We start from the raw sequence: 11,443 nt of genomic DNA, 5'->3' as shown, positions 1-11,443 counted from the left end.
AAAATACAAAAGTCAATGCAAGAAAAATGTGGGTAAAAAAGTTTATAGAAACAAATATAAATGACTAATTAAAAATATTCAGAATAGTAATCAAAATTAGAACAATGAACTCTCTTTTTTACAAAAAAATTAGATTTATAGGAAAGTTAGAAAAATAGCAAGAGCCTCTCATAATTTTTTTTTAAAGATTTTATTTATTTGTTTGACAGACAAAGTAGGCAGAGCGGCAAGCAGAGAGAGAGGGAGATGCAGGCTCCCTGAGGAGCAGAGAGTCCCATGCGGGGCTCGATCCCAGGACCCTGAGACCATGACCTGAGCCGAAGGCAGAGGCTTAACCCACTGAGCCACCCAGGCGCCCCTCATCCTCTCTTAATATTAACACCTTATATAACCACAGTATAATTATCAAAAAGCAGGAAAATAATATCATTACAGTACTATTAACTAATTTACAGACCTTATTTGATTTTTACTACTTGTTCTACTAACGTCTTTTAATGATCCAGGTTAAACTCCAGTATCCCACATTGCATTTATTATTTATTGCATTTATTTTGTAGAATGTCCCTAATTAGGGTTTGTCTGATGATTGCCTGTGATCAGAGTGAGGTTATGTGTTTTTGTTAAGAATACCAGAGAAGTGATGTGCCCCCCTTTTATTAATAGTTTCAAAGGTGGAATTTAGTGATTCCTCAGTTGCATAGAACACCCAGTTGTCGTTACATCAACTGCTCTCCTTAATGCCCATCACCCATTACCTCATCCCCCAACCCACCTCCCCTCCAGCAAACTTCAGTTTGTTTCCTAGAGTTCAGCATCTCTTATGGTTTGCCTTCCTCTCAACCTCTCCATTTTCATCTTACTTTATTTTTCCTTCCCTTCCGCTATGTTCATCCATTTTGTTTCTTCATTTCCACATATGAGTGAGATCATATGGTATTTGTCTTTCACTGACTGACTGACTTCACTTACCATAATACCCTCTAGTTCCATCCATGTCATTGCAAATGGCAAGATTTCTGTCTTGGATAGCTGAGTAATACTACATTTATACCACTTCATCCATTCATCTGCCATTGAACATCTGGGCTCTTTCCAAATTTTGACTATTTGGGACATTGCTGCTATAAACATTTGGATACATGTGCCCCATTAAATCACTATGTATCCTTTGGATAAATATCTAGTAGTACAGTTGCTGAGTTGTAGAGTAGCTCTACTTTTAACTTTTGGGGAAACTCCATACTGTTTTCAGCAGTGGCTGCACCAGTTTGTATGCCTACCAACAGTGTAAGAGAGCTCCCCATTTTCTGCATCTTCACCAAAATGTTTTTTCCTGAGTTGTTAATTTTAGCTATTCTGACAGGTGTGAGGTGGTATCTCACTTCACAGGTGAGACACAGGTGTGTGGTTTTGATTTATATTTCCCTGATGCCTAGTGATGTTGAGCATTTTTTCATGTGTCTGTTGGCCATTTTTGTATCTTTGGAAAAATGTCTGGTCATGTCTTCTGCCCAGTTCTTGACTGGATTATTTGTTTTTTGGGTGTTGAGTTTGGTAAGGTCTCTATGGATTTTGGACATGAGTCCTTTATCTGATAAGATATTTGCAAATATCTTCTCCCATTCCGTAAATTGACTTTTAGTTTTGTTGACTCTTTCCTTTGCTGTGCGAAAACTGTTTATCTTGGTGAAGCCCCAGTAGTTCATTTTTGCTTTTTTATCCCATACCTCTGGAGACATGTCTAGCAAGAACTTAGCAGCTGAGATTTTTTTTAAAAATGTTGCTGCCTGTGTTCTCCTTTAGGATTTTGATGAATTCATAGTTCGGTCTTTCACCCATTTTGAGTTTATTTTTGTGTATGGTTTAAGGAAGTGGTCCAGTTTAATTCTTCTACTTGTGGCTGTCCAGTTTTCCCAACACCGTTTGTTGAAGAGACTGTCTTTTTTTCCATTGGATATTCTTTCCTGCTTTGTTGAAGGTTAATTGGCAATAGAGTTGAGGGTCCATTTCTGGGTTCTGTTGTCTGTTCCTTGATGTATTTGTCTTTTTTTATACCAGTACCATACTGTCTTGATGATTTTACGACTTTGTATTACAGCATGAAGTCCAGAATTGTGATGCCTCCAGGTTTCCTTTCCTTTTACAACATTCCTTTGGCTATTTGGGGTCTTTTCTGGTTCCATACAAATTTTAGGATTGTTTATTGCAGCTCTGTGAAAAATGTTGATTGTATTTTGATAGGGATTGAATTGAATATGTAGATTGCTTTGGGTTGCATAAACCTTTTAACAATATTCTTACAATCCATGAGCATGGAATGTTTTCCCATTTCTTTGTCTTCCTCAATTTCATTCATAATTGTTCTATAGTTTTTAAAGTACAAGTCTTTGACTTGTTTGGCTAGGTTTATTTCTAGGTATCTTAGAGGTTTTGGTGCAATTGTAAATTGGATCCACTCCTTGATTTCTCTTTCTTCTGCCTCATTGTTAGTGTATTGAAATGCAACTGACTTGTGTGCATTGATTTTATATCCTGTGTCTTTGCTGAATACCTGTATCCATTCTGGTGATTTTTTGGTGGAGTCCTTTGCATTTTCTACATAGAGAATCATGTCATCTGCGAAGAGTGAATTTGACTTCTTTGCCGATTTTTATGCCTTTTATTTCTTTTTGTTGTCTGATTGCTAAAGCTATTAATTCCAGCCCTGTGTTGAAGAACAATGGTGAGAGTGGACATCCCTCTCATGTTCCTGACCTTAGGGGAAAAGCTCTTAGTTTTTCCCCACTGAGGAAGATATTCACTGTGGGTTTTCAATATATGGCTTTTAAGATATTAAAGTATATTCCTTCTATTCCTGTACTGTGGAGAGTTTTAATCAAGAAAGGATGTTGTATTTTGTCAGATGCTTTTTCTGTATCTAGTAAGAGGATCATACAGTTCTTGTCCTTTCTTTTGTTAATGTAGTGCATCACATTGATTCATTTGTGGATTTTGAATCATGCTTGCAGCCAGGAATAAATCCCACTTGGTTGTGGTGAATAATCGTTTTAATGTACTGTTAGGTCCTATTGGCTAGTATTTTGGTGAGAATTTTTGCATCCATGTTCATCAGGGATAATGGCCTGTAATTCTCCTTTATAGGGGGATATTTGGTTTTGGAATCAAGATAATGCTGGCCTCATAGAAGGAATTTAGAAGGTTTTGTTCCATTTCTATTTTTTGGAACAATTTGAGAGGAATAGGTATTAATTCTTCTTTAACTATTTGGTAGAATTCCCCTGGAAAGCCATCTGGCCCTGGACTTTTTTTTCTTGGGAGATTTTGGATTACTGATATAATTTCTTTGCTGGTTATGGATCTGTCCAAATTTTCTTTTTTCCCCCCTAAGCTTTATTGAGATATAACTGACATACATCACTGTATACATTTAAGATATACAGCATACAATTTGGTTTATATATAGTGTGAAATGATCACTTATAAATTTAATTAGCATCTGTCACCTCATAGAGATAGAATAAAAAGAGAAAGCAAAAAAAAAAAAACCAAATTGTTTTTCCTTGTGATGATAACTCTTGGGATTTACCCTCTTAACCACTTTCACATGTATTATAGAAGTGTTTTATCCATAGTTGTTACACTCTACATTAAATCCACTTTCACATGTATTATAGAAGTGTTTTATCCATAGTTGTTACACTCTACATTAAATCCCTACTACTTATTTACATTATAACTGGAAGGTTTTACCTTTTGACCACCTTTCCCCCAATTCTTTTCCCCCCACCCCCTGCCTCTGGTAACCACAAATCTGATCCCCTTTTCTATGAGTTTGGTTTTCAAAGTTTTTTGAGATCCCACATATAAAGGAGATCATATAGTATTTGTCTTTCTCTTGTCTGGCTTATATTATCTAGCATAATGTCCTCCAGATTTATCCATGTTGTCATAGACAGCAGGATTCTATCATTTTTATGGCTAAATAATGTTCCATTATAATATCTATATATCTATCTATATGTCTATACCACTTCTTCATTCATCCTTTTTTTTTTTGCTTTTTTAAATTGTGTTATATCACCATAAAACATACCATTAGTCTTTGATGTAGTGTTCCAAGATTCATGGTTTATGTACAATACCCATTGCCCCATGCAATATATGCCCTCCTTAATACCAAACACCAGGCTCACCCATTCCTCCCATCCCCCACAAACCCTCAGATTGTTTCTCAGAGTCCAGTCTCTCATAGTTTCCCCCTCCGATTTGTGCCAATTCACTTTTCCTGTTCAAATTTTCTATTTCTTCCTGTTTCAGCTTTGTAGCTTGCATGTTTCTAGGAATTTGTCCATCTTTTTTAGAATGCCCAGTTTGTTGGCATATAATTGCTTGTAATATTCTGTTATAATTGTGTTTCTGTGGTGTTGTGATCTCTCCTTTTCTATTCGTGATTTTATTTATTTGGTTCCTTTCTCTTTTCTTTTTAATAAGTCTGGCTAGTAGTGTATCAGTTTTGCTAATTCTTTTAAAGAACCAGCTCCTAGTTTTGTTGGTCTGTTCTACTGGGGTTTTTTTAAATTTCTATATCATTGATTTCTGCTCTGTTCTTTATTTTCTCTTCTGCTGGATTTAGGCTCTGCTTGCTGTTTTCTCAGCTCCTTTAGGTATAAAGTTAGGTAGTGTATTTGAGACTTTTCTTGTTTCTTGGGAAAGGCCTGTATGCCAAGTACTTCCCTCTTAGGACCACTTTGCTGCGTCCCAAAAGTTCTGAACTGTTGTGTTTCATTTTCATTTGTTTCCATGTAGTTTTTTAAATTCTTCTTTTATTTGCTGCCTGACCCAATCATTCTTTAGTAGGATGCTTTTTAACCTCCATGTTTTTGTGTTCCTTCCACAATTTTCTTGTATTTGATGTCAAATTTTCAAACACTGTGGTCTGAAAATATGCATGGATTAATCCTAATTTTTTGGTATTAGTTGAGATCTGATTTGTGGCCCAGTATGTAGTCTATTCTGGAGAATGTTTCATGTGCACTTGAGAAGAATGTGTATCCTGCTGCCTTAGAATGAAATGCTCTGAATATATCTGTGAAGTCCATCTGGTCCAGTGTGTTCTTCAAAGCCACCATTTCCTGGTTGATCTTCTGCTTAGATGATCTGTCCTTTGCTATGAGTGGGATGTTAAAATCCCCTACTTTTATTGTGTTATTATCAATGAGTTTCTTTAATTTTGTCATTGATTCCTTTATATATGTGTCTACTGCCAAGTTGGGGCATAAATATTTATAATTGTTAGATCTTCTCATTGGATAGACCACTTTATTATGATATAGTATCCTTCTTCATCTCTTATTACAGTCTCTGTTTTAAAATCTAGTTTGTCTACTATCATATGATCTCCCTGATATGAGGAAGTGGAGATGCAACATGGAGGTTTAAGGGGCTAGGAGAAGAATGAATGAAACAAGATGGGATTGGGAGGGAGACAAACCATGAGTGACTCTTAATCTTACAAAACAAACTGAGGGTTGCTGGGGGGAGGGGGTTTGGGAGAGGGGGGTGGGGTTATGGACATTGGGGAGGGTATGTGCTTTGGTGAGTGCTGTGAAGTGTGTAAATCTGGCAATTCACAGACCTGTACCCCTGGGGATAAAAATACATGTTTATAAAAAATAAAAATTTAAAAAATATCTAGTTTGTCTGATATTGATATGGCTACTCCAGCTTTCTTTTGATTTCCATTAGCATGATAGATGGTTCTCCACCTCTCACTTCCAATCTGGAGGTGTCTTTATGTCAAAAAAGAGTGTTTTTTAAAGCAGCATATGGATGGGTCTTTTTTTTTAATCCATTCTGATAACCTATGCCTTTTTATTGGAGCATTTAGTCCATTTACATTCAGAGTAATTACTGAAAGATAGGGATTTAGTGCCATTGTATTACCTGTAGAGTCACTGTTTCTATATATTGCCTCTGTTCCTTTTCGATCTTTGTTATTTTGGGAGCGCTATCTTTGCTCAAAGGTTCCCCTTTAATATTTCTTGCAGGGCTGGGGTGCCTGGGTGGCTCAGTGGGTTAAGCCTTTGCCTTCAGCTCGGGTCATTATCCCAGGGTCCTGGGATCGAGCCCCACATCGGGCTCTCTGCTCAGTGGGGAGTCTGCTTCTCCCTCTCTATCTGCCTGCTTCTCTGCTACTTATGCCTACTTGTGATTTCTCTCTCTGTCAAATAAATAAATAAATACCTTTAAAAAAATATTTCTTGCAGGCCTGATTAAATTTTCATTAATTTCTTTAGTTTTTATTTGTCCTAGAAACTATCTCTTCTATTCTAAATGATAGCCTTGCTAGATAAAATATTCTTGGCTGCGTATTTTTCCCCTTTAGCATGTTGAATGCCAGTCCTTTCTGGGTGCCAGGTCTCTGGACAAGTCTGCTGCTGAACTTATATGTCTACCCTTGTTATGTGTTAAGAATCTCTTGTTCTGAGCTTCTTTCAGTTTTTCAATTTATCACTGAAATTTTCAAGCTTCACTATTATATGTTGAGGTGTTTACCTGTTTTTGTTGATTTTGAGGGGTGTTCTCTGTGCCTCCTGGACTAGAATGCCTGTTTTCTTCCCCAGACTAGGGAAGTTCTCAGCCATAACTTGCTCAAATAAACCTGCCCCTCTCTCCCTCTCTTCATCGTCTGGGACCCTTATGATTCAGATATTGTTTTGCTTTATAGAATCACTGAGTTCTCTGTCTCCTTTTTTGATCCAGTAGTTGTTTTCTCTCCTTTTTTCAGCTTCCTTGTTCTCCATTATTTTATCTTCTATATCACTGACTCTCTCTTCTGCCTTGTTTATCCTTACTTTTAAAGCCTCCATTTGGGACTGCATCTCGGTAATAGCATTTTTAATTTTGGCCTGATTAGATTATCGTTCTCTTATTTCTGTAGTAAGGGATTCTCTAGTGTTTTCTCTCCTTTTTTTCAAGCACCACTCGCATCCTTATAATCATTGTTTTAAATTCTATTTCCGACCTCTTACTTATATACATATTGATTAAATCCCTAGCAGTGAGTACTACCTCCTGTTCTTTCCTTTGGAGTAAATTTTTCCATTTTGTCATTTTGTTCAGAAAAGAATGGAAGAAAGAAAGAGAAAAGAGAGTTATAACAATAACAGAAAACAAAATAAGTAAAATTAGACAAGAAACAGAGCAAAAAAGTCCTAGGTCCTGGGCATGTTTTGGTCTGCTTGTTAAAAGAAACTGTATCCCCAAATAGGAAAGAAAGAAAAACGTATATAAACTCAAAAATAGGAAAATACAATGAAAAGAAAGAAAAAATTAAAATTTATAATATAAATAAATAAAAATTAAAAATTAATTTAAAAAGAATTGAAAAAATAAGAAAATTGCTGAAAAAATAATAATGAAAGATGAAAGAATAAAGAAAACCACGAATGCTGTATACTGTTTTCCCTAAGAGCTGAGGCTTTGCAGTTTTCTAAGATCAGTAGACTTGGTGCTAGCCAGTTGTTCCTATTGGTCTTCTGGTGTAGGCACCTGATCCACTGATTCTCAGGTGGCATTGCTTTTTCCAGCAGGCTGGGCTAAGTGTAAGCAGCTCTGGATTCCACTATGTGGCACTGTTTTGCTCCCTGAAGATTTTCAGCACTGATATGGGGGATGAAAATGGCTGCATCCTGCTCTGTAGTCCCAGAGGTAAAAGTTCGTGCCCCCTACTCTTCAGTGAGCCCTCATAGAAAAGCAATCACTCTTGTCTCCTCAGTTTCCATCCTAACTCTGTGTTCACCCAGCCTGTGACCGAGCATTTTTATCTCGGGCACACAACTGAATTTCAAGACCAAATTTCATGGACTCCTGCAGCACACACCTGCACTGTTCTTTCTGGGGGAAGCTGGGGGTCTCATCAGGCTTCTGCCTTTTGTAAGGCCCCTGCCAGGAAAACAGTCACATGACCATGCAGCAGTTTGCATTTTATGACAACACGAAGCAGAAAGCCTGCACCTAGACTCACGATTTTCAGCCAGCTTCCCTGCTCTGATGCCTGGAAACTGCTGCACTTGGGCACCCCTGTTCTTCTTGTGACCCTGGGACTCCTAAGACCACACTGTCAGACCTGGGATTACATCCTGCTTCACCACCTGAGCACCTTTAAGCCAGGGATGTCCTCCCCCTCACCCCGCCACCCCCACAGCAGACTTCTAAAATTCCAATTTTGCACTCCACTGTTTATGCTACTTTGTGGTAACCTCCTTAAGCTGGCTCCCTCCCCTCCACAGTGTCTTCTGACAGATCACCCCAGATTCAAGTCTCCACATCTCCTACCTTCCAAAAAGTGGTCACTTTTCTATTTGTAGAATTGTAGCATTTTTTTTCTCAAATCCAGTTGATTTTGCAGGTGTTTAGAATGATTTGACAACTATCTAGGTGAATTCCAGGGACAAGATGAACTTAGGGTCCCCTACTCCTCTGTCATCTTAACTCCTCCCCATTGTTTGTCCTCTTTAGTGCATCATATCAGATGATAGCTAATGCTGATATGTCTTATTGCTGGTGATATTAACCCTGATCATTTGGTTAAGGTAGTGTTTGGTAAGCTTCACTATAAAGTTACTGTTTTCCTATTTATAATTAATAAATGTCTTGAGACTATTCAAATACCATTTCACATCATACTTTTGCTCACTAATTTTAGCATTCATCAATTGTTCTTGATAGTGACAGTTATTACTGTTTACCTAATGTTGATTTTTTTTAATTCTTTCATTCCTTCTATATGTATTAATTGAAATTCTATAAGGAAGATATCCCATCTCCCCCACTTATTTACTCATTTATAATAGATGCATTCCTAGATGGTTGTTTATTTTGTTCTGACTTATAACCTAATACTACCATTACTTTGTTCAGATTGTTTCCACCTTGGCCATTGAGAGCTTCTATGTCATTTTGACAGGTCCCTATTATTTGACTGCTTCCTTACTTTCTGGCACCACATGTTGTACCAGATTAATCTTATTTTTCCTAACCCAGTGCTGGGATCAACCATTTCTACATGGAGCCCTAATTTATTTGATTGGAAAAACAGTATTTAGAAACCAAGACCTCAGCACTAGGTGTTCTTTTTGCAACCTATGAGAGTATCAAATATTATAAAGATTGATAACAAGAAATGTTTCCAAGGGTGTGGAAAATAAACACTTCCATATACTTTGGATAGGAGTATAAATAAGGGTAATCTTTTGAGCAGATAATTTGGCCATATCTATTAAAATTTTAATGGAGAAGATCTAGAAAATCTACTTCTAGAAATCCATTATACAGAAATACTTATATATATGCTCAAAGATAAATGCACAGAAATATTCATTACAGCATTGTTTTAACAAAAACCTGAAAACAAAATTTCATCAATAGGGAACTCATTAGTTAAATAACTATATTGTGGTACAACTATATGATAAAGTATTATGTTGGCATTAAAAGGAATGAGACATCTATAAATACTGATATAGACCTTGCTTCATATTATTGAGAAAATAAAAGCAATGAGATGAGAACTTCCTCCTCTTTTTATAACCAAATCTACCATCTGTTTAATTTGTGTCCACACTCTAGCTTTCTCCATATACTGTATAGAATAGTGGTTAAGGGTGTGGGATCAAATGCCATATTCCCAGGGTACAAATAATGACTCTACCATTTACTAGAACTTGACTTAGTGAACTTGACTAAGCTATTTAAACTTACTAGGCTGTAACTTTTTTTCTTATTTAAAATGAATGAGGGCAGTAAAAATTTTTACCTCACAGTCTTGTTGCATTAAATGAATATGTGTAAGGTGTTTTAAGTAGTACCTGGTACATAGAGCTCAATAGATATTAGATTATCATTAAAATGGATGGAGTATCCTTGCTCCTATCAAAGGCCATCCCCTTTATTTGTGCTTTGGATTCCAGTCCCCTGATTTCTCAAGGATCTAACACATATAAGTGTATTCTCTTTCTACATCACCAGTCTCATTTCTATCAGCATATAAGCATATTCTTGTGTATCCTCTTTATTTAAAAAAAAAAAAAAAAACTTCCATGTCTTCACATTCCGATCAAGCTATTGCTCCATTTTTCTATTCTTGACAACAGAATTTCTTGAAGTTTTCTATAGTCATTGTATCCATATTTCCAATTTTCTCCTAAATCTGTTTCAGTAAGGCACTGCTCTTGGCAAGGTCTTTTGTAACATCCCCCACCCCATCTTGCCAAATCAATGGTAATTTCTCTGTCCTCATTATATCTCAACTTCTCAACTGCATTCAATGCAGTTTACCACTTTCTCTTTCTTGAAACATTGTTGTCTTGGCTTCTGTAACACCATGATCATGGTTTTCTTCTTCACTAATATATTCCCAGTTGTTTTATGGCTCCTTCTCTGCTTGCCTAAATATTATTGGGCCCCAGTGCTCCTTACCTAGCCTATTATTTTCTGATTTCATGTTCTCCCTAAAAGTTCTTACCTAGTTTCACAAATTTATATTACTAGCTATAGGTTTATGACTGCCAAATCTGCTTCCAGCTCAGATCATTCTATTGAGTTCTGGATTTTTATACCAACTGACTTCCTGACAAGGCCAGTTGAATGTCAAAAGCCATCTCAAATGTAACATTGAATATTTACCTCCCCAACCTGTCACTTTTTTTAGTCCCCCTCATTGGTAAAATGGCACTATTATTCAAGTTCTAAGTATGTTCTTCATTCTTTTTGTCCTCTCACTTTCCACATATATTCATAAGCAATCCTGGAGTTTACCTAGAGCTAATCTCCAAAAATATACCAGGAATCACCTAGTTTTTTCTTTATTTTTTTATTTAAATTCAATTTACTTAACATATAGTGTATTATTAGTTTCAGGGGTAGAATTTAGTGATTCATCAGTTGCATATAACACCCAGTGCTCATTACATCAAGTGCCCTCCTTAATGCCCATCACCCAATTGCCCCATCATCCCACCCATCTCCCTACCAGCAACCCTCAGTTTGTTTCCTAGAGTTAAGAGTCTCTTATGGTTTGCCTCCTTTTCTGTTTTTATCTTATTCTTCCTTCCATTCCCCTATGTTCATGTGTTTTCTTTCTTAAATTCCACATATGAATAAAATCATATGGTTTTTGTCTTTCTCTGACCTATTTCACTCGGCATAATATCTTCTAGTTTCATCCACATCATTGCAAATGGCAAGATTTCATTCTTTTTGATGGCTAATATTCATATATATATATATATATATATATATATATATATATATATATACCACTTCATTATCCATTCATCTGTTGATGGATATCTGGGCTCTTTCCAAATTTTGGCTAGTGGGGATATTGCTGCTATAAACATTAGGGTGCATGTGTCCCTTTGAATCAGTATTTTTGTGT

Source organism: Mustela lutreola, chromosome X (assembly GCF_030435805.1).
Source record: "Mustela lutreola isolate mMusLut2 chromosome X, mMusLut2.pri, whole genome shotgun sequence".
NCBI lineage: Eukaryota > Metazoa > Chordata > Mammalia > Carnivora > Mustelidae > Mustela > Mustela lutreola.
Note: the sequence above shows the minus strand (reverse complement) of the source record.